The 24,440-nt window shown below is 35.2% G+C and overlaps 1 long non-coding RNA gene across 1 annotated transcript in view; it reads right to left on the bottom strand.

Moving 5' to 3' along the window:
* The window catches only part of LOC141576781 (uncharacterized), a 48,331-nt gene extending 24,355 nt beyond the window's left edge, over nucleotides 1–23,976 (bottom strand). Inside the window, exons 1-3 of the long non-coding RNA XR_012505202.1 lie at nucleotides 23,825–23,976; nucleotides 21,728–21,777; nucleotides 20,336–20,422 (exon numbers count right to left, since the gene is read on the bottom strand). This is a non-coding gene — a long non-coding RNA (uncharacterized LOC141576781). The remainder of the gene's footprint in view (nucleotides 1–20,335; nucleotides 20,423–21,727; nucleotides 21,778–23,824) is intronic.
* Nucleotides 23,977–24,440: the final 464 nt, after the last annotated feature.

Raw genomic sequence — 24,440 nt, 5'->3', positions numbered from 1 at the left:
ATGTAAGTAAGTAAGTAAGTAAGTAAGTAAGTAAATAAATAAGTAAACAAACAAACACAATTTAAGAAAGGGGAAAACGCACGCATTTCCGTTTCTAAGTGATATCCGGACAGGCCCAGAACCTGGAATCTCGACAGCAAGTTCCAAAAACAAGCAGAAAGTGCCTGCTCCTGACGGAACACGTGATAGAGACCACCGTTCGAGATGGGGCCGGGTGGGCGGGCTGGCGGGCGGACACAGAGCTCTCGACTCATACCTGACAGAATCCGCTCTCCGACAGAAGACAGAAGGCAACACGAATTTAACAACCTTTTATTATAGATACTCTTATCAAAATGGGTATAGAGCAACATATCTCAAGAGAGTAAAAGCTTCTTATGACAAAACTACAGCCAGTATAATACTCAATGGTGAAAAGTTGAAAGCCTTCCCACTAAAATCTGGAACAAAAAAAGAATTTTGTTTCTCACCACTTCTATTCAGTATAGCATTGGAAGTTCTAGCCACAGCAATTAGACAAGGAAATTAAAAGAGTTCCAAACTGGAAGAGAAGAGGTAAAATTTCATTATACATGGATGACATAATACTATATATAGAAAACCCTAAAAGCTCCACACAAAGACTACTAGAGCTGATAAAAGAAACTGGCAAAGTAGCAGGATACAAGATTAACATCCATAAGCCAGAGGCATGTCTTTACACTAAAAGTGAAATATCAGAAAGTAAAGTAAAGAAATAATTCCTTTTAAGACTATAAAAAAAAAAAAACAACTTAGGAATAAATCTGACCAACAAAGTTAAAGACTTATATGTGGAGAATTACAAAATGCTAAGGAAATTAAAAGGATTTAAAGAAATGTAAAGATATCCCATATTCTTGGGATTGGAAAAATTAATATTGTTAAAATGACCATATACCCAAAGCAATCTTCAGATTTACTGTGATTCATATCAAATTACCCAGGACTTATTTGACAGAACTAGAACACATCATACTAAAATTTATATGGAATCAAAATAGACCCAGAGCTGCCTAAGTATTACTGAAGAAAAAGAACAAAGCTGGAGGAATAATCCTTCCAGGCTTCAGACAATACTACAGAGCTACACTAATCAAATCAGCATGGTACTGGAACAAAAACAGGCATATGGATCAATGGAAGAGCATAGAGATCCCAGATATCATTCCACAAACTTTTGGTCAATTAATCTTTGACAAAGGAGGCAAGAACATACAATGGAATAAAGACAGTCTCTTCTGTCAGTGGTATTGGGAAAACTGAACAGCTGCATGTAAACCAATGAAGTTAGAATACTCCCTCACACCATACACAAAGAGAAACTCTAAAAGACTTATAACTTTAAACATAAGACAAGGTACTATAAACCTCTTAGAGGAAATCATAGGCAAAACATTATCCCACATAAATCTCAGTAATGTTCTCCTGGATATTCTACCCAAGCAATTGAAATAGAAGCAAAAATAAACAAATGGGACCTATCTAATTAAACTTATAAGTTTTGTCACTGCAAAGTAAACCATAAACAAAACAAGGAGACAACCTACAGAATGGGAGAAAATATTTGTAAAAGATGAATTTGACAAGGGCTTAATCTCCAGGATATATAAGCAGCTCATACAACTTCATAAGAAAAAATCATAACCAATTAAAAAATGGGCAGAAGATCTAAGCAAGCAATTCTCCAAAGAAGACATACAAATGGACAAAAGGCACATGAAAAAATGCTCAATATCAGTAATTATCAAAGAAATGCAAGTCGAAAGTACAATGAGGTATCACCTCACAACAGTCTGAATGGTCATCATTCAAACGTCCACAAAGAATAAATGCTGGAGAGGATTTGGAGGAAAAGGAATCCTCTATACCATTAGTGGGAATGTAGTTTGGTGCAGCCATTGTGGAAAACAGTATGAAGAGTCTTCAAAAGACTAAAAATACACTTACCATCTGATCCAGCAATCCCATTCCTGGGCTTATGTCCAGAGGGAACCTTCATTCAAAAAGATACATGCACCCCAATTTTCATAGCAGCACTATTTACAATAGACAAGACATTGAAACAACCTAAATGTCCACTAACAGATAACTGGAAAGAAGTTGTGGTATATTTATACAATAGAATACTACTCAGTCATAAAAAAAGAATACAATAATGCAATTTGCAGCAACTTGGATTAACCTGGAAAATGCTATTCTAAGTGAAGTAAATCAGAAAGAGAGAAACATTCCATATGATATCTCTTAAATGTGGAATCAAACAAACAAACAAACAAAAGGCTAACTTATTTACAAAACCAAAACAGACTTATTTACAACACCAAAACAGACTCACAGACATAGTAAACAAACTTACGGTTACCAAGTGGATAAGGATGTGGAAAGGGATAAATTAAAGTTTGAGATTTGCAGATACTAGTTACTGTACATAAAATAGATAAACAACAAGTTTATACTGTATAGCACAGGAAACTCTATTCAATATATTGTAGTAACTTATAGTTAAAAATAATATGAAAATGAAGATATGTTGTTCCTATATTATTGAACTATTGTGATGTACACCAGAAATTGACACAACATTGTAAACTCACTATACTTAAATAAAAGTATATTTTTAAAAATGGGCAGAAGACAGATATTTCTTCTAAATAGACATTTCTCCAAGGAAGACATACAGATGGCTAACAGGCACACGAAAAAATGCTCAATATCACTAATTATTAGGGAAATGCAAATCAAAACTACTATGAAGTTTCACCTATTACCAGCCAGAATGGCCATCATTCAAAAGTCCACAAATGATAAACGCTGCAGAGGATGTGGTGAAAAGGGCACCCTCCTACACTGTTGGTGGGAATGTAAATTGGTGTAGCCACTTTAAAGGACAATATGGAAGTTAATTTAAAAATTACTTGTTACCATGTGATCCAGCAATCCTACTCCTGGGCACATATCTAGAGAAAAATATAATTCAAAAAGACACAGGCACCCCAATGTTCACAGCAGTACTATTTACAACAGCCAAGACATAGAAACAACCTAAATGTCCATTGATAGATGACTGGATAAAAATTGTGATAAATTTTTACAATGGAATCCTACTCAACTATATATATATATATATATATAAGTTGTATATAATATGTATATATAATATCATTTGCAGCAACATGGATGACATGGAGATCATCATTATAAGTGAAGCAAGCCAGAAATAGAAAATTTCTACATTTATAAGTGGAATCTTAAAAAAAAAAAAAAGACACAAATGAACTCACCTGCAAAACAGAAACAGACTGACAGACATTGAAAACAAACTTATGGTACCCAGGGATGAAAGGGAGTGGTAAAGGATAAATTGGGAGTTTGAAATTTGCATATAATAACTACTATATATAAAACAAATAACAAGTTCATACTGTAAAGCACAGGGAACTATTCAATATCTTACAGTGACCTATAATGAAAAAGAATATGAAGACAAAAATATGTATGTATATGTATATATATGACTGAAACATTATGAACACCACAAATTACACAACATTGTAAAATGACTATATTTCAATTAAAAAAATGCATAAACATAATAAGAGAATAGCATATGAAATACAATTTAGGGACCTGTGGAAATTATTGAAGATCTGCAGAGACCAGCTTCAGTTAGATTAAGTCGAGAGGCTTCTATTACCTTTTCACAGATAGACCGAATGAAGATACAAAGCAGACAATAGTAACTAATGTTTGGAGACCACAGAGAAAATGGAGAGGGGTTAGGCTGGGGCCACCGTTCAGTACAGAAGTCTCATGGGCTTCTGGCTTATGCTTCTGAATTGTATGTCCTATGCCTTTTAATGAACATCTGAGTTGTACAGAGATGAGAGAGGTTACACCTGCAGACCCTGAATTCACCGTGAAGCCTGTTTAGTCCTGCAGTATTCTGAGCATTGCTGGAAGGCTCTCTGTCATTTTAATAATAACAGATTTATCACTTTGTTTATTGAGCATTTGCTATATAGAAGGCACTTTACATATTAACTCACTGGAATTCTTTAAATTCCTAAATAATTGTTGAGTCGTTTCACAGATGAGAAACTTGAGGTTTCTATCAGGCTGATCTATCCACAGTTATAGTTAAGAATCAGCAGTTTGTTGACACTGTCTGCCTTATGCACTTAAAATTAGTGAAAAATACAGCTTTGTTACATGTTTTCAAAATTTATAATAATCAATAAAGAGTCATGAGTTTATCTGAGCATGTCCAGGGTATTTCACACTATACCTCATGTGATAATTTTGTCAATAAACATTTGTTGTTTTCCAGTGTCTATATATCCCTGATTGTATCTGAAGGATATAAAAAAGTCAGCACAGAAACAGCAAACAAGGTCTGAGCCAACTGTACACAAAGTCCCCTTGCCCAGCAGCATCATGTCAACTCTCTGCACACAGAACTCTTCAGGGAAGCCCCATCAGAACCCGAGTATCTGTGAACTTTTACAAAATAGTGACCTGAATGATGTGGTGTGGATTTCCATCAAGAATTACAGGCTTTTGTGGATTCATCCCAGAGAAAATTCTTCAGAGATGTGGTGCTAGAAAACTTCAGCCATCTGGTCTCAGTGAGTCTGTCAACAAAGACTTCTTTACTTAAGTATCCAGACAAGCTTCCACATACCTCAGACCTCAATCAGCCCCCATTCATGTCTGGTCAAAGCCACGGCAGCTGTCTGAAGGTGTTTACATCTAGTTTGTCCATCACTACACTGGTGCCTTCCTGATCATGATTCTTGTACTCAGTTCTTTCTTGTATTCAATCTCTAAGACACAAAACAGTGCTGGAAAGTCAGTGATTATTTCTTGCATGAATGAGTAAGTGGATTAAAGATTTACTAAGTAAATGTAATACTGTAAGCATTAAGCTGTGCAAATTAAAATAACATAGTAGAAAGAGCAGACATTTCCCTTTTCTACATAGAAAGATTTCTCTGGTGGAGCTAACATTTATTGGATTGCTTTTGACAAAAAAATATAGTTCAATCAACTGTGGAGTCATCTAGTTCCTTTCTAGTTGAAAACACTGAGCATTCTTAACTCTGTCTTTGCTCTCAGATCTCTCTGCACTGGCAACAAAAGAGTCTCACTATCTTGTCTTGGAATCAGAGTGATCTTTCTGCTCTGGTGAAACCGTGAATGTTTTCAGTTTTCAAGATGTTTTTCTTCCAGCAGATATTCCTATGGCTTAGTGTAGACTGAGCTGGAAATAAAAATCAACTTCCAGCTTCTCTCTGGAAGGAGCTAGACTGCACATCTATCTCATGGGCTGACCCTCCCAGCTGCTGTCCAAAGTCTACATTCTAACTCACTCCTCTCCCTGGAAGCTGGCAGGGCCCTCTGTGAGCTTGAGCTGGCAGGGGGGTAATCCCTGCAGCTTCTGCCCCTCACTTGACCCAGCCAAAACTACCACGGCCCAGCTTCTCCCTGGAAGGAGTCTGACTGCACATCCAGCACCCTGACTTTTCCAGCTACTGCCTGACTCTGTCCTCTAGCTTGTATGTCACTTAGAGCAAATGGAGCCCAGCACTCATTAGTTTCCTGGAGTCTGCAGAGAACAAAGTGGCAGTTCCTCATGGCCCTGCAGGCTTTCCCACAACTACCCACCCTGGCTTGCTCTAGCAATAGAGACCAGCTCCTACCTTCTCTACAGACAGTGTCAGGCTACACATGCAGTGCCCCAGCTTGTCCAATTGCTGCCTGAGGGCTGGCTTCTAATTTGCCTCTCCTGGGGCACTGACAGTACCTCAGTCTCCTGGGAGCACCTAAAAAAGTCACTATGAGCAAGAACAAGGTTTGAGAGGCACCTAGAAACTGGCTGGGCTGACTTGTGCCAAACATTTCTGACGTAAGGCAAGACTCTGAAGATTGGGAGAGAAGGCTATTTGGTCTAAGGCAAATAAACTAACATGGAGTCAAGAAAAATGAAGAAATAATGAATATACCCTAAGAAAAAAAAAAACCAAAATGAAAACAAAGATACACTCCAAAAACAATGACTGTATTATATGGAGATAAGCGATATACCCAACAGAAAATTCAAAATAGTGTTCCTAAAGATTCTTTCTGAGGTCAAAGGAGTAATGTATGAAAAAAAGGGGGGGGGGAAATAAATAAAATCATGTGAAAATAGTTTAAAGGAATTATGTAACATCAATCAGTCCAAAGACAAAATATTGGAGGGCCAAGAGGAAGACAGAAAGAAGCAGAAAATATATAGAGATAAATCATATCTGAATTTTGTTCCAAACCTGAGGAATAAAACAAACATCCAGGTCCAGAAACCCCAAAGGACATCAAGTAAGAGAATTCAAAGTGAATCACACCAAGACACTATAATCAAATTGTCAGAAGTTCAAGACAAATAGAGACTGTTGAAAGCAGCAAGAGAAAAATCAACTTGTTATATAAATACAAGGTAATTCACATAAAACTACCACTTGATATTTTCAGGAGAAACTTTGGAGGCCAGAAAAGACTGAGACAACATAAACCAAAATATTGCAAGGTAAAGAAAAACTGCCAACTAAGAATACTACACCTGTCCACAAAAGAAAAAAAAAGAAAAGAAAAAAAAAAGAAAAAGAGAGAGACAGAGAAAGAATTTCTCAGACAACCACACCTAAAGAAATTTAGCAAGAACTTTCTTAAAAGAAATGTTAGAGGGAAGTCTTCAAGTTGGAAGAAAAGGATACTAAACAGCAACACAAGAGCAGAAGACAAACTGAAACTTAATGGTAAAGGTAAATATATACAGAAAAACAGAATACTCTATTACTATAATGATGGTAGCAAATTGCTACTAATACTACTATAAAAGTTAAAAGATGAAAGATTTAAAATAACTATAACTAAATTAGATTGCTAGATACATAATAGAAGTAGATGTATGTAAACTGTGATATCAGTAGCATATAATATGAATGGAGAGATAGAGGCGTCTTATGTGCAAGTGAAATTAAGTTGCTGTCAACTTAAAATAGGCTGTTATAACTAACAGGTATTGCAAACAAGCCCCTCGGTAACCACAAAGTATATACCTGTGGTAGAGAACAAAAAAAGAGAAAAGAAATAAAAACATATTAATACCAAAAACAATGGAACACAAAAGAAGACATGAAAAGAAAAAGAGAAAAACTGCAAGACAAACAGAAAACAGTTCAAAAATGACAACAGTAAGTCATTCTTGAGCAAATATTATTTTAGCTGTAAATGGGCTAAACCCCCTAATAAAAAGATACATAGTGGCTGAATGGATTAAAAAGCCAAGATCCACCTATATGTTGTCTACAAGAATTCATCTTAGATTTAAGGACACACATAGGCTGAAAGTAAAGTGATGGTAAAAGATATTCCATGAAAATGGTGACCGAAACAAAGCAGGAGTGGCTATTATACTTGTCCCAGACACATGTGACTTTTAGCCAAAAATGGGACAAAAAATGTATTATGTAATTATAACCATGTCAATTCACTAGGAATGTATAACAATTGCAATTATTTATACACATCTAATATCAGATCATCTAAATATGTAAAGCAAACATTGACAGATGTGAAAGGAGAAATTTAATGCAATATAATAGTAAGCATTTCTATATCTGATTTTCAACAGTGGATAGAACATTGAGACAGAAATCAATAAACAACCAGTGGACCTAAACAACACTTTAGACAAATGGACCTAACAGACATACACAGAACTTTTCATCCAGTTGCAGAATAATTCACACTTTTTTCAAGTGAAAACAAAATATTTTCCAGGATAGATCACATGTTATGTCACAAAAGGGACCTTACAAATTGAAGAAGACTGACATCATACCGAGAATCTTTTGTTGCACAATGAAATGAAACTAGAAATCAATTACAGCACAAAATTAAAAAACTCCACAAATATGAGGAAACTAAATAACACAATCTCAAAAACCACTGGGTCAAAGGCAAAATCAAGAGAACTGCTGATTATAAAATTTGAATTTGAGAAACATAACTCACTTCTTCTCTCTAAGACTTTTAGATAAAACTAGACTCATCACAAGGCAGATGTCTGTTATTTATGACTTATTAACTGTGACTAATGGCAAATTATACCTCTACATGCAACAGGACACCTTTCATGTGAAACATTTTACTAAGTGCTTAGGAGTATTGATTTTTAAACTGAGGTCATGTTTAAAGTGTTCTGTATAGAAATCAGTGAATTAATTGTGAATGTCTATTACTCACTTCAATCACAGAGAATTCAGAAGCAATGTCCAGCCCTGCACATGACTGAACAGGATTCATGCAGATCTTGGGGTTAGCAGGTGCAGATTCTCTAACTACACACCTCAGATGTCCATTACCAGACATGTGGACAAAGTCAGCATCACAAGCCTGTGGCTCCAGGGACTTCTACACTGAAAGATGGCCCTATTCTGACCCTCCAGTGACCTGAGGTCTCCCATTTCTTTCTACCTCTCGGCTTTGATGGTCACACAGCATTGCTTCCCCAGGGTCACACTCACTCCCACTGGTCTGACAGTAACAGAATCTTCCAATAAGTTTCAGGTATTTCAGTCCTTCAAAAATTTCCACAGGACCCTATGTGCTGCTCTATCTACTGCAGTTTCTCTCATCAACATACAGCCATATTTAAGGAAAAAATATAATTTATACATTGTTTTCCAGTGTTTAAATGTGAACGAAGTTTACTTACAAAACGAAAACTGGATGGATTTGTACAAGACGGAAGATAAGTATTTTATTTAAAATTGGCAGCCATTTTCAGAGGATGCAGTTACTAATCAAAACTATGACACTGAACTCAGGTCAGATCGCTGACCCCTCACTACCCTCCATGCTCCACACTCACAGGAGCACTGCTGTTGTCCTCTGTGCCTCCTGCACCTGTGCTGTTTTCAGCTGACCTCATTCTGACACATACACCAGCACAACTAGACAGTGAGCCTCTGCTTCCTCAGTCTCCCTCCACTGTGTTCACCAAATGACTAATGCACATCAGATGCCAATCAGCCGTGAGTGAGGCATCTTTCTCCTGTGCCCAAGGGACTGAGACAAAGACAGCCACTCTCATTTTGGTGTAATGTGAAGAATTTCAACAGCACAAATACTGGGAAGGAGAATATTCAATTTCTGGGCCACAAAACATCTCAGGAACCTAGGGAAACATAACCAGAGCCCCTTAAATCTTTTATTACTTCTTGGTTTTATAGAGAAGATTCAGGCCTGTGGAGAAGCCTGCTCACCTACTGGCAACAGAGAAAGAGGAAGGACTTGCTTCTCTGTGATTGCACTGTCAGGATCACAGCTAACCTCCATCAGTCTCTGGATTTTCATTTACAAATAGTTCAAGCACTAAAACACAACTGAAAAAGGAGAAAGAAGCCACGACATTTTAGTTTTCCACAATACCCAGGCTCACCTGCCACAAATCCCCTAACCATCACCTGGCACTGTGCTCTAAGAGAAACAGAGACCATTTCTCCTCTCCCAGATTCAGAACTAATATGGCTTTGCATGCTGCTGCTCATATAGAAAATATGAATTCTCTTAATTTACATACAAGTAAATAAAGTCATTGAATTTTATATGTTAATGAATCCATGCTACTTAGAGTCTTACTCAATTCCCCCAACCCTGAAACCCAGGAGGCCCTGATTAACACATGTGTAGTTCACTCTCCACCTCTATGAAAGCCTCTCTGAAATTACTCAGATTTACTACTCTTTGTTTATTCACTGATTCTCCAGTATCCACCTCAACCCTCTGGAAACCTCATTCCTTCCCTGTCTACCTTGCCCCTGCCCCTCAGGATACACTTATCCTCACACATCCTGCCTCTACTATGTAGGGTTTTAAGTAATGTCACTTCCTCAACAATGGCTTCTGTCCCATGTAATTGGCTACTCACCAAGGAACTTATGAATTTACTCCATAATAGAGTAGTTTAATTAGTAATTAGTACTCCATGCTGAAGAGTTCAGTGACACCCAAAGCTCATTTCTCAACATGTGTATCATAAATGGAACATCCCATATGTAGATTTCACTGAATATGTCACTACTTCATGAGTCCTATAATACAAATGGTGAACCACGATTAATAGGAAGACAATCAAAATAAATCTGGTTGATGTATGTCTTCTTTTTAACAAAATATTTTCCATTTAATGAGGTAAATCATGTAAACACAGTTATGGAACATATTATGTATACAGATTATTTGTTTTTTTTTTTTTAACAGTCTCAAAAGTAACTTTCTCAATTTTGCACAGAAGTGTCACTGTGGATTCTGTTTTTTCTCAGTACTGTAGAAAATCTGAAACAAAAAGTTCTGTGCTTGTCTTTATCTAAAATAACTTGTATCTGCATTCTCTCAGATTATGAACCCAAGTGTGTCCATCTATGTCCTTCTACTATGGTCTGTCTTTGTCTACATGGTGCACACGGATGCTTCAGCCTCACCCCATGTTATAGTGTATTCTCAGTGCTGTCCTGCCTGTGAACAGTTGTAAGCTGTTCTTCTGAGGGGGAGCAAAGTCTGTAATGACCTACATTGCCATCCTGGTGACATCACCCCACAATATTTTTTATTTCATTTCTGATATCTTCTTTAACCCAATAGTTTATAAAGAGTATGCACATTAATTTTCACACATTTGTGAAATTTCCTATTTTCCTCTGTCATTAACTTTTGGTTTTATACCATTATTGTCAGATATGATACTTGATATGATTTCAATCTTCTTACATTTGCTGAGCCTTGTTTTGTGACTTAACATATGACATACCTAGAGAATGTTTCTTGTGTGCTTGAGAAGAACGTGCATTCTGTTGCTACTGGGTGGAATACTGTGCATATGTCTGTTAGGTCTATTTCTTTAAAGATGTAGCTCAAGTAAATATTTCTTTATTTTCTGTCTTTAAAAACATAGACTGAGAGTGAAGGGATGGAAAAAGATACTTCAAACAAATAGGGAAAAAAGGGGTGAGCTACACCTAAAACAGTCAAAAAGACATTAATCTAGCAAAGGTCAAAAGAGGCAAAGAAGGTCATTATGTAATGACAGAGGAGTCAATCCATCCAAATAATGTAACGATTATAAATATTTATGCATCCAACATCAGAGCAACTACATATATGTATAGCAAAAACAAGCTAAAAGGCAGAATAAACTACAGTATGATAATAGTTGAGAACTTTAACACCCCACTCTCCACAAGTGATAGATCATCCAGACAATAGTTCAATATAGGATCAGTTGACATGAACAACACTAAAGATCAAATGGTCCTAACAGTCATATATAAAATATTCTGTCTAACAAAAGCTGAATATACATTCTTCTCAAGTGTACAAATTTTTTTTTCTAGACAAGACCACATATTAGGTCATATATCAAATTTCAACAAATTCAAGACTGAAATTATATCAAATGTCTTCTCTGATCATAGTATAAAACTAGAAATCAGTAGGAGGAGGAAAACTGGAAAGCTCATGAATATATAGAAATTGATCAACACTCTCCTAACCAAAGAATAAATTTAAGAGGAAATAACAAAGTGTCTTGAGACAGACTAAAATGGAAACAAAGCATACCAAAGCCCATGAGATATAGCAAAACCAATTCCGACACGGTGATTTATTACAATAAATGCCTAACTTAAGAAATAAGAAAGAGCTCAAATAAACAATCTTACTTTTCTCCTCAAGGACCTGGAAAAAGACCAAACTGAGCCAAAGTTAGCAGAAGGAAGAACGTAATAAAGATTACGGCAGAAGTCAATGTGATAGACAAAAAAAACAGTAAAATTTAGCAATATTAAGAGCTAGTTCATTAAATAAATAAATAAAATTTTGAACTTTTAGCTACACTACACAAAGAAAAGGAGAGAGGACCAAAATCAACAAAATTATAAATAAGAGAGAAGACATTGCAACTCTACCACAGAAATAAGGATAATAAATTACTATGAACAACTATATGCAGATAAACTAGACAACCTAGATAAATGGAAAAAAAAAAATTCTCAGAAACATACCTACCAAGAGTGAATTAGGAAGAAATAGAAAATCTAAACGAACCATTTAACACTGTGGAGAATAAATCTGTAATCAAAACTCTTCAAATGAAGAAAAGGTCAAGATCAGATGGTTTCACTGGTAAATTTTACCAAATATGTAATGAATTAATGCCAATCCTCAAGTCTTTTAAAAAACAGATGAAGAAGGAAAATTCCCAAATTCATTTTACAAGGCTAGCATTGCTTTGAAACTGCCAGAGAAGAAAATTTAGGTCAATAACCCAGATGAATGTAGATTTTAAAATTCTGAATACATACTAGCAAATCAAATAAATGTGATGCCATCGCATTAATAGAACAAAAGAAAAAATATAATGATCAATAGATACAGGAAAACACTGAACATCCTAGGTATAAAATGAATGTAACTCAAGGCCACGGTTCAAAACATACTCAGTAGTGGAATTCTGAAACTTTCCCCTAATGTCAGGAACAAGGCAAAGGAGCCCACCCCCACCACTCACTCAGCACAGTAATGGGAGTCCTAGCCAGAGCAGTCAGGTAAGGAGGAGACAGGAAAGTCATCAAAACTGGAAAATAAGAAGTACAAATATCTCTAGTTTAAGATAACATGATTATATCTATAGGAAGTCCTAAAAACTTCACCAAAATCCCATTAGAACTAAGCAGCATAATCAGTAAAGTTGCAGAATAAAAATTTTAAATGCAAAAATCAGTCATATCTCTATACACTGAAAATTATCTGAAAAAGAAATAAAACAATTCTATTTATAACAGCATCAAAAACAATAAAATAATGACTAAATTCATCCAAGGAGATAAAATATCACTCTAAGAAATAAACTAAAACATACAGACAAATGTAAAGTTATCCCTTGCCTATGGATTGGAAGAATTAATATTGTTAAAATGTCCATACTACCCAAAGCCATCTGTTGATTTAATTCCTATCAAAATCCAGTGGCATTTTTTAAAGTAGGAAAAAAAAATACAAAAATTTATAAGGAACCACAAAAGACCTTGTACATACAATGTTGGAGATATTGCACTCTATATCAAACTATAATATAAAGCTATAATAATCTAAAATAGCATGGTACTGCCATAAAAACAATGGAATAGAACTGAGAGTCAAGATACAATCCCATGCATGTAAAGTCAACCAGTATTTGACAAGGTGGTCAGGAAGACTCAGTGGAGCAGACAGTCTTGTTAATAACTGGGCTTGGAAAATTTTATATTCACATGCCAAAGAATAAAATTAGACCTCTATCTAACACCACTCTGAAAATTAAGTATAAAGGAAAGAAAGGCAAATATAAGACTGGAAGTCATAAAATTCCTAGAAGAAAACAGTAAAAGTCTTTTTAACACAGGTCTTAAAAATTATTTTTGATGATACTTTAAGCATAAACAATTAAAATAAAAACAAATGAAACTACATCAAACTAAAAATCTCCTACACATTGAGACAATCAACAAAATCAAAAGACAGCCTATATAATGGGGAAAAAATCTAAAAATCTTATAACTAATAAGGAGTTGATATCCAAAATACATATCATACAACTCAAAAGCATCAAAACAAATAACCCACTTAAAAGCTGTGCAAAAGACCTGGAAATACATTTTTTCCAAAGAAAATACATGAATTTCCAACAAATACATGAAAATGTGCTCAACATCACAAAACATTAGGGAAATTAAAATCAAACACGCAAGGAGATTTCAACTCAGGATTATTAGGGTGAATTTATCAAAAAGACAAGAGGCTTACTATTAAACGCTAGCAAAGATATGGAGAAAAGGGAACATTTGTGTACTTTTGATTGGCTTATGAGTTGGTTTGGCCTCTATGAAAAACACTAGAGAGGTTCCCCAACATTTAACAGGACTACCATATGACCCCGAATTTCCACATTTGGGAAATGTATCTAAAATAATTGAAAACATTATGTTGAAGAGATATCTGCACCCATGTTCACAGCAACATTATTTATAACAGCCAAGAGATGATAACGACCTATCAACAAATGCTTGCATATAAAAGTTGTGCTATATTTAGACAATGGAGTATTATTCAGCAATATAAAGAAGGAAATTCTGCCATTGGTGACAATATGGATGGACGTTGAGGGCATCATGCTAAGTAAGAGAAGTCAGGCAGAGCAAGACAAATACTGTATGACCTGATTTATATGTGAAAAAAATAAACAAAAATTAAAATATCACATTTTTGGTTACCAAAGGTGGGCAGTGGGAAGAGGGAGAATTTGGTGTAGGAAGTCCAAACATACCAACATCCAGTTATGGGATAAACAAGTATTGAAGTGTTATGTACAACGTGAATACAGTTAACAGTGCTCTATGGTATATTTGAAAGCTGTTAAGCAAGTAGACCTCAAGTGTTCTCATAACAGGAAAATATATTTTGTTTCCTTTGTTTTTTGCATCTACATTTAGATGATGTATGTTAACTAATCTTATGTGATAATCATTTCACAATATATCAAAGTCAAATCATTATAATATGCATTTGAATCTTAAACAGCACCATATTGTATCTCAATAAAACAGGGGGTGGGTAATTTATAACAGTTTTACAATAATTTTCTTGAAATTAAAAGAAAATCTTGAAACAAAAGAAAATGGAAACACAACTTACTAAAACTTATAAAATACCATGGAAAGAATTATGAGTTTATTACAACAAATTAGTATGACAAGAAAAAAGAATTGCAAATAAACAACATTACTTTTCAAGGGACTAGCGCAAAAAAAAAAAAAATCCCACTAAGTTTACAAGTAGCAAAGAAATGAAATAACAAATGTGAGAGAAGAAATAAATAAACAAAGACTATAAATATTAGAAAACATCAATGCTAGAGGTTGTTTTTGAAATGGTAAAATTGACAAACTGAGCTATACTAACAAAGGGTAAAACAATATGCAAATGAATCAGAAATGAGAGGCGATATTATAACTGATACAACAGAAATACAACAGGTTATAATAGGTGACTATCAACAAATACACACAAATAACTCGGATATCCTGGAAATAATAAACTCCTAGAAATATAAAAACTACCAAAACTGACTAATAAACAAAACAGAAAATCTGAACAAACCAATGATGAATGAAAAGATTGTATCAGTAATAAAAAAAAATAAATAAAAAAATAAAAAGAGGCTAAGACCAGACAGTTTCATTGGGATAGTCAACCAAACATTTAAATAGAATTAATACATTCATCTCAAACTTTTTAAAAACATGAAGAGGAGGCATATTTACAAATTCATTTGATGAGTCCAACATTACCCTGATATCAAAGCTAGATAAGAACACTACAAGGGGGAAAAAAAAAACTGGCAAGTATTACTGATAAATATAGATGCAAAATTTCTCAATGAAATATAAGCAAATCAAATTCAATGGTATATTGAAAAGATCATATACCATGTCAAGTGGAATTTATCCCTGAATCCAAGGACAATTCAACCTATGTAAATCAAACATGTGATGCATCACATTAATGAATGAAATATAAAAATCGTATGGTAATCTCAATTGATGGAGAAAAACATGTGAAAAAATTAAACAACCTTTCATAAACAAACAAACAAATAATAAAAAGCCTCAACAAATTGCTATACAAAGTAAGTAATTAAACATAATAAATGTCATACTGGACAAATTCACAGCAAACATCATACTCAATGGTGAAGTGTTTTCTGACAAAAATATAAAGAAAATGTTTGTGCACTCACCATTCCTTTACCACATAATACTGGACGTCCTGGCCAGAGCAATTAGGCAAGATAAATACATAAAAGTAATCAAAATTGAAAAGGATGAAGCAAAACTATTTGTTTGCATTTAATATGATCTTATATGTAGAAAATCCTAATGATTCCATCAAAAACCTATTACAAATAATAGACAAATTCAGTCAAGTTGCAAGATACAAATATCAACATGTGAAGAGCAGTGTGTTTCTATATACCAACAATAAACAATTTGAAAAATAAGTTTAAAAAGCATTCATATTTAAAATGTCATCAAAAAAATTAGGAATAAATTAAACCAAGTAGGTAAAATATCCTTACAGTGAAAATGACAAAACACTGATTTAAAAAAAAAAAAAAAACTGAAAAAAGATAAATGGAAAAAATTTTCATGGTTATGAATTAGAAGTATTAAAACTGTAAAAATGTCTGTGTCACCCAAAGCTGTCTATAGATTCAATGCAATCCCTATCAAAATTCAAATGACTTTTACACAGAAATACAGAAAACAAGCCTAAAACTTGTATGGAACCACAAAACACCCCTAATAGCCAAATCAACCTGGTCAAATAATTAATCTAGAGATATCACAATTCCTAATTTCAAACTTTATTACAAAACTATAGTAATCAAAAATGGTAGGTAACAGTAAAAAATGGAGGCCAAGTCCAATGAAACAATCAAGTGCTCAGAAACAAACCCACTTATATAGTGTCAACAAGTACTTCACACGGGAACCAAGAAGATGTAAAGGGAAAACTATAGACTCTTCAATAAATTGTGCCGGAAAAAAACTGGATAATGGCCTACAGATGAATACAATTGGAACCCTTTCTTGCAGCACTCACAGAAATTAACTCAAAATGGACTGAAGGCTTAAATGTAAGACCAAAAACTGTAAAACTACTTGAAGAAAATGTAAACAAAAAGCTCCTTGCTGTGGTTTTGGCAAATATTTTTTGGATATGACACCAAAGGGTCAAGTAACAAAAGCAAAAACAAACAAGTGGAACTACAGCAAATTTAAAAAACAACAACACCAAAAAAACCAAACCAAACCAAACAAAACAAAAAAGCCCCCAAAAAAACCTCCATAGCAAAACAAATAATCAGCAAACTAAAAAGCAACTACAGAATAAAATAACATACAGGCAATTTTTTTTTCCATTTTTTAATCAAAAAACTTTTTTTATAAAATATATAAGTAAGTCATAAAATAATAGTAATAAAATAAAAAATTAAAAATTAAAAATAGGCTAAAGGACTTGAGTAGATTTTTTTTCAAAAAGACATATAGATGGCCAATAGGTACATGAATAAATGCTCAACATCACTAATCATCAGGGAAACGTAAATCAAAATCACAATGACACATCACGTCACACCTGTTAGAATGGCTATTATAAAAAAGAAAAAGAAAATTTGCAAGAATATGAAGAAAAGGTAACACTTGTTTAATTTTTCAGTCAAAATATAAACTGGTACAGTCGAATGAATATAAAAGAATTAAATTGGACCCCATCTTACACTACTCACAAAAATATCTCGCAATAAAATAGTCATATTGTGACTTGAAATCATAAAATACCGTAAAAAAAATCATAGAGTAAAATCCCCTTGACCTTGATCTTGTAAATAATGATTATTCAGATATGACTCCAAAGTACAGGCAACCAAAGCAAAAGCAAAAAGAAACAAGCAGGACTAAGTCAATGTAAAAACTTCTGCATAGAAAAGAATTTGAAAAACTTAAAAGACATCATATGGAATGGGAGAAACTATTAGCAAACCATCTTTTGATAAATGGTATTTACTGAAGTATATAAATACCTCATACAACTTAGCAGCCAAAAAAATAAAATCTAATTAAAAATGAATAAAATATCTGAATAGACATTTTCCTTAAGAAAACGTACAAATGTCCAACATGAAAAGGTTGTCATTAATCATCAGGGAATTGCAAATCAAAACCACGAGACCTTATCACAACTGTTACAATGGCTACAGTCAAAAAAGACAGGTGAGTACAAGGATTGGAAGGGATGTGAAGAAAATCCTTGTGTGTTGTTGGTAAAAATGTAAATAACCACAGCCACTAGGAAAAGCAGTATGGAATTTCTGTCAAAAATTAAAAGTAGTATCCAGGTGTCCAAGCACCATTTGTCAAAGAGACTATCCTTTGCCCACTGAACGTGTTTTACTTCCATCTCAAATAGTAGTTGACCTAGTATACAGGGGTTTACTACTGGGTCCTCTATACTGTTAATTTAAACCATGTGTGTATTTTAATACCAATATCATTGTGTCTCATACTGTAGCATTGTGATTTAGTTCTAAATCAGGAAGTGTGATGACTCCCAATTTGTTCTTTCCCAGGATTGCTCTGGTGTCTGGGTCTCTGGTAGTCACATAAAAAAATTTTAAGATTGATTTCTCTCCATGTGTAAAAAATGCTGTTGGAATATTGATAGAAATTGCACTGAAACTGTAAATGGCTTTGGGTATTATGGACATTTTAACCTTAATTCTTCTGTTCCATTAGCCATACTTCTGGCCCAGTGTATCTTTCCACTTGTTTTGTCTTCTTCAATTTTTTCCATTGAAGTCTTATAGTTTTCAAAGTACAAATTTTTCACTTCCATAGTAAAGTGTATTCTTAGGTATTTTATTGGTTTTAATGCTATTTTGAATGAGGAAACTCTAGCATCTTCAACAAATGTTGCTGGGAAGATTGGAAAACCACAAGCAGAAAAATGAAATTGGAAACATACTTTCCGCTACTCACAAATATAATTTAAAATGGATTAATGACTGAAATGTAAGACCTCATACTTTAAAACTCCTAGAGGAAAACATAGAGAGGAAGATACATAACTCTGGTTTGGGTAATAATTTTGGGATATGACCTCAAAACACAAGCCAGAAAAGCAAATATCAACAGGTGGGACTACATCAAACTAAAAAGATCCTGCACAGCAAAAGACATAATCAGCAAAATATAAAGCCTAATATAGAGTAGGAGAGAATTTTTGCAAATCATATATTGGATGGAGGGTTAATATCAAAATATATGTAGACCTCATATAACACAATAGCAAAAAAAAAAAAAAGAAAAAAAGAGTAGAAAATCCAATATAAAAAATGGGCAGTGAATCTAAATTTATATTTTTCCAAAGAAGACACCCAAATACACAAAATGTACATGAAAAGATATTCAACATGACTAACAATTAGGGAAATGAAAATTGAAACTGGAATGAGATATCCCCTCCCTCCTGTCAGAAAGGCCATCAACAAGAAGACAAGAGACAGTGCTGGCCAGGATGAGGATAAAAGAAAACCCCTGTACACTGTCGGTGGGGATGTAACCTGGTTCAAGCACTATGGAAAAGCTATAGAGGTTACCCAAAAATTAAAAAGAGCTACCATATGCTCCAGCAGTCCTCCTTCCTGGTGTGCATCTGAAGGAAGTGAAAACAGGGTATTGAAAAGATAGGTGTATTCGCATGTTTATTACAACATTATTCACAATAGCCAAGATATGGAAATGACCTGAGTGTCTAACAATGAAAGAATGGATAAAGAAGAAATGACATTGACATACAATGGAATATTATTCTGCATTATGAAAGAAGGAATTTCTGCCATTTGTGATATTACAGATTGACCTTGAGGGTATTATGCTTGGTGAGATGAAATAAACAGAGAAAAGACAAATGTAAGATATCAGATATACAAAAACAAACGAACAAACAAAAAACAAGCAAGCAAACACTTAGAAACAAATTGTAAAATGGTGGTAACTAGGTGTCGGGGTGGAGGAAACGGGGAGATGTTAAAGGGTACAAATGTGCAACCAGAAGATAAATAAGTCATGCAGATCAAATGCACAGCACAGTGATTACAGACTACAGTGCTGTACCAGTCTCCAAAGTTCCTAAGGTACTATCTTGTGAATATTCTTGCCACAAAAAATAAAGAAAATTATACTTGTGAGTCATGTGAGAGGTGTTAAATCTGTTTGTGATCACATTGCTGTATGTAAGTGGATCAAATCAACACACTGCAGACTGTGAAAAAAGAAAAAGTAGAGCTGCATGATTTCACTTACACGTGTAATCTAAAAACAGCCGAATTCACACAAAGAACAGAGTGGTGGTTGTCAGGGCCTGGGAGTGGGGAAATGAGAAGATGCTCAAAGAGTACAAACGTCCATGTTTAAGATGACTAAGTTCTGGGAAATCTCATGAACAGCATGGTGACTACAGCTAACAATGCTGTATTATTTATCTGAAAGTTACTGAGAGCAGATCTCAAAAATTCTCACCACAAAAGGGAATTTTATGGGTTTATGGAAGTATCCTTATTGTGATAATCATTTCACAATATATATCTGTATCAAATCACCACATTACTTACTGGTAGGGCTGTGTCTGGGTCACTGTCTCTCAGGACTCAGAATTCAGTGAGTCTGTTTCACTTCATGGCTGAACATATTCAAATGGCCTGTTTATAAAATAAAAATAAAATGACTAATAATTCATTGTGACTGACTTCAAGAATTTTTTGTTGTTTTTAATTTTGTTCCCATGCCTACATTTCACACTACTGGAACAAAATCAAATATACGCCAAAACAAATAGCACATTACAATAATGATACCAGAGTCGTGAACATAAATATTCAATGTTTCTTCCTGATGTTTTCTAATCAGAAATATTTTTTAAAATATTCAAACTCACCGGGTCCTAGCTGATAGCTATGTGACAAAAGTCAAATAAGACAAAATGACAGACAACCCTGCAAGTGGTTTTAGATAATTCCATATTTTGTGCCAGAAATTAATTACCTCTTAGAAAATCACATAAAAATACTTGAAGCTCAAACCCTGGAACGTTTCTCAATTTCATCAAACTCACATGTTATTATAATATCTGTGTCCATTTAGGTGATGAGGTAGGTAAAGATAAAAAGTGATCAGTTCTTCTGTGTTTAGTACAATTAAAATAACTAAAAATGATTATAAAATGCTTCTAAGAAATTAGATAAGATCTAGAATACAGATGGAGATATGAAAATGCTTTTCCTTGCTCTGTACAAGAGTAGTAGCCCATCAGGTACAAATGCGTCAGATGACAAGGTACCTTCATGTTAAAAACAATGCCATCACTGCAAAGGAAAGCTTTACTGATTGTACTGAAATAAAAGAAAAAAAATAGAATTGGAAAAAGATCACTTTGCCATAAAAATGCTCATGGTCACAAATAGTATAGAGAAGCAACTGTGGCAGATGTAAAAAGATGTAGAAGCCATCATTCCTCCACTGAATATGATTACACCAAATTGTGACTTAATCATTTACCAAATTGTGACTTAATCATTTCATAAACGTAATGGATAACATTTCTGCTTCTATAATTTAAAATATAATAACCTTTAAAATATTCTATGAGAGGTGTGGTAGTCAAATTTGTGTTCTAAGAAGTACTTTAGACACACCTAAGAATAACTAATGGTCAGAAAGATCAAATGCAATCAGCTACCACCCCATGCAAATTAATGGCATTCAGCAGATATTCATATATAAAATATGTATTACTGTACAATATGTAAATAAAATCAAATATTGTATTAATATCTAATGTAAAATACCAGGAAATGTGCTGTGCCAAAATTGGAAGCGTCCTGGTGTAAACAGATTACAATTTTGTATTCAGTTTTCATAATGGGATAATACTGTGATCTGAGCAGAAATTGTAAAGAGATTTCTCCAAGAAAAATTCCTGACCACATCAAAAGTTGCACACTTACTATAAGGCGTTTCCCCTTGTTTACTCTCAGTGTCAGAAAGTGACTTGGATCTAGAATAGGAGAATAAAAAACTTTAACGAGACATAGGAAAGCACTCTCTGTTAAAGAAAATAAATCAAAAGAAAAAATGAAAGGGAAATTAAGATTCTACAAATACAAATACCAATTTTTATGGGAAAGGGTTAAAATTGAAAAAAGATTATATTCTTATTTCACCTTTTGAACAAAGGTATAGAAATCTAAGCTAAATAACTTCATATTTTGCATTTATTAGGAGAAAATATATTTGCAATGAAAAGCAGTCATTGTCCTGCCTTTTAAATATTCTGACGATTTAGCTTTGAATATATTTCATCTCAAATGGTCTTAAGCAGTATGTACAATGGTTGGTATTTTAAAAATCACCACTGTATTTGGAACTTATAAAAGTAATTCACAATTTTTAAAATTATATTCTTGTAAGAATTTGGTAGTGGCCTAGGTATTATTTTTAACAAAACTGGTCACCCTGGAATGCTGCAAAAGGTTTTTCAATAAGCTTATACTTACATATATTTAAGACTGTCACTGTATTAATATTACGGAAAGAACAGGCCAGCCAAGAAACAAGCACCACTTGGAGGGTTGGAATACTCAGATTTATTACACTGGCAGGCTCAGAGGGGCTTCTGCTCTGAAGCTCTGAGCACCTCCAAAACTTGTGCATTAGGCTTTATAGAGTTAATTGCAAGCATGGGGCTATTAGCCAATAAGGTGTGAACAGCAAAAGCAGGGAATCAGTACACTGGAATTTATCTATTAGGAACAGAGCATGTTAATTTTGGGAGCCCATGATTGGGTTAACAAATTGTAACAGACCCCAGCCACTCATCTCCTTAAAGAAGAACAAATGTGCTTAGTTAACTGCCTTGCAAACAGGCACCTGTGCATCCGCATGCCAGTCTCCTGGCAGTAAAAAGCAGAGACAACGCCTTTCTTGCATAGTTGAGGTTTTAGATAGAACTCTGCTCATTGCAAAGCAACAACCCAGGCCCTCAGCTATAAACACAGGGTGTGTCTGCTGTTAGATAGTCTTCTATGCCCCAAACAAGGAGCTGGCTGGGCTGGTGGCCTTTTCTAACATATCTATAAGGATATATCTTGTTCCCCTCTTCCCATGACTTCCCTAAAGATAAACAAAGCCTTTGCACTCACAGTGATTTCTACAATCTCAATCCCACCCTGTCTTTCCTTAAATTCCTGTATTCCATCACACAACTGTTAGTGATTTTTCCTTTGATTGTACACAATAAATGTGGGAGCATTTGAGAGGCTCGTGGAGTTGGCTCCCGACACCCTCTCCCTCTCTTGACTTTTTCCACAGAGTCTTGAGTAATTCATTCAGTCTCAGTGGGACTTCTGCTGGCCAGAACCCAGTTACTGGCACTTGTTGAGCTAGGATTTATGAGTTAACTTGTTAGCCCAGTAAACAAACACTTATTAAACTTCAGATTTCTGAGTTAGCCCAGCAGTACTTAGATCAGTAAACTGACACTTATTACACTTAGATTTAAGAGTTAGCTTGTTAGTCCAGCCCAGCTTTTCCTTCTCATTATGAGAAAATCTCAATCGTGGCAATATTTTGACTTGAAAATGAGATAAGCTAAGAAGCACATTTTAAATATAAAATATTTTAAGTACAAAATAAATAATTGTATTCCTTTAAAGACAGGAAATTAAAAGCATAATAAACTCTGACTTTGACACACAAAATATAAAAGTTAATATAATGTGTTTTCATACACCTCTTTTCCTGTTTCAGTAATTTCTCAGCCCCTTTCACGTTACACCCGAGTCCCCGCCCGTGACCTGTGGTGTAAACACCTCCGACCACACGGGGAAGGAGGGGGACCCAGGCAGTGAGAATGAGGGGGCGCGAACACCCCCGTGGCCCCGATGGACGCGGACCCTCACCCCCTCCCAGCAGGTGAGGACAACAGTCGAAGCGGGTCCGCCAGCGCACCAGTCCCCTCCCTCCTGGACTGGAAACCCAACTCGGCCAGGTCCACACACACCCCGGTGTGAAGCTGGCTTAGCATGCGGGGAAACCGGCATTACCTCAGACAGCGAGCGAGGAGCGTCCTCCTCCTGCAGGGACGAGGGCCACGCAGTCCCGAAGCCGCCATGGCGCCTCCCGCTCCTCCCTGAGGAAAAGGAGCGTCGCCCCCAGGGAAGACGCCGACCACGTCTGTCGCGGAATGCGCATGCGCCCCACCATCTAAGAAATGTTGGCTTCGCGCGCCCCCTGCAGTTCCTTGAGGGCAGTGCTGGATGTTCAGAACTCACTGGAGAACACATGACCCGTCCCAGCCATGATGCTAAATCACTGGAAATCTTAGTGCCCTGGTCTCTTTGTTAATGTCACTGGTGATGCTCTGATCCAGCCATGTCTGCTCTCTTGCCTGGATCATGCCTCACTCCTTGGAACCAAGCCTGGATCAGATGCAGAAGAGTCTCAAATCCCATATTTAGAGATGATCAGGGTTGGTCTGGAGTCCAAACCCAAATCTCTCAACACCCTGGGGTCCTCTGAGGAGTGTGGTTTTCTCAGAACCGTCTGTTCCATGTCAGAAGCAGACCAAGCCTCAGGTAGCTTAGAAGGAATGCAGCCCATGCTTTGGACAGTTCTCAGTTCTGACCTGCATAATCTTGAGACCCTTTTGTAATTTCTAAC

Source organism: Camelus bactrianus, unplaced genomic scaffold, assembly GCF_048773025.1.
Source record: "Camelus bactrianus isolate YW-2024 breed Bactrian camel unplaced genomic scaffold, ASM4877302v1 HiC_scaffold_34, whole genome shotgun sequence".
In the NCBI taxonomy this organism is placed as follows: domain Eukaryota; kingdom Metazoa; phylum Chordata; class Mammalia; order Artiodactyla; family Camelidae; genus Camelus; species Camelus bactrianus.
Note: the sequence above shows the minus strand (reverse complement) of the source record. Positions and strands in the feature narration are given on the sequence as shown.